Here is a 994-nt window from a genome sequence, read left to right as displayed (position 1 = left end):
GATTATAGATTATAGATTATAGATTAATTCCACCAACAACAGGAAGTCAGCAGAAATGAACAATGTTAGAATTTAGCCGGAGCAGAATTTCATAAAACCATTTTGTATGACATCAGACATCATCGTCATGGAAACACGCTGTTAGGTTTATAGTTTAACCAACATGTTAGCATTTTAGCTCTTTGGGAAATAAACGTAACTTTAGAAGGAAAATAAGTTTATTAGGACTGCATGGTGCTGCCTTGCAGCAAGAAGGTTCTGAGTTTGATTCCCAGCATAGAGTTAGCATGTTCTCCCTGAACATGTGTGGGTTCTCTCTGGGTACTCCAGCTTCCTCCCACAGTCCAAAAACATGAATGTTAGATTAACTGGCTTCTCTAAATCCTCCTTAGGTGTGAATGTCCTGTTTGTCTCTGTGTTGCCCTGCGATGGACTGGAGACCTGTCCAGGGTGGACCCCCTCCTCTCTGTCTCTCTGTCCAGGGTGGACCCCTCCTCTCTGTCTCTCTGTCCAGGTGGACCCCCTCCTCTCTGTCCAGGGTGGACCCCGGCTCTCTGTCCCCTCGCCACCCCACTACCACCCTGACAGGGACAAAGCAGGAGAAGACGGATGGATTATTAAACCAGTTTTAGTTCAGAAGTGAATCTTTTCATTGAACTCATTTTTAAAAAGCTCCAGCTTCTATTTTTCCTCCTAAATGTCCTCTTCCGTCCACAGAGCCGGCCTTAGTAACAGGGTCCTCCTTATCTCCTGCTGGATTCTCCTGGTGGCGTCTCCTTGTCTGCTCCTCCTTAATGACCTCCAGCTCTTGTTTTCACTCTTGGTCTCACCTGGGTCTGAAGCCCGCCTTATTATTGGACTCAGGTGTGGAAGCAGAGCCATCTAGAAATGAAGCTCTACGCCTTCTCTGCCAGATTTCACCTGCAATATGTTGCTGTTGATAGCAGATTCTGCCTGCTGAAATAGACAGGGAAGCTCTCATTAACAGCTGACC

This window comes from Cyprinodon variegatus, unplaced genomic scaffold (genome assembly GCF_000732505.1).
Source record: "Cyprinodon variegatus isolate N-32 unplaced genomic scaffold, C_variegatus-1.0 Scaffold851, whole genome shotgun sequence".
Lineage (NCBI taxonomy): Eukaryota > Metazoa > Chordata > Actinopteri > Cyprinodontiformes > Cyprinodontidae > Cyprinodon > Cyprinodon variegatus.
Note: the sequence above shows the minus strand (reverse complement) of the source record.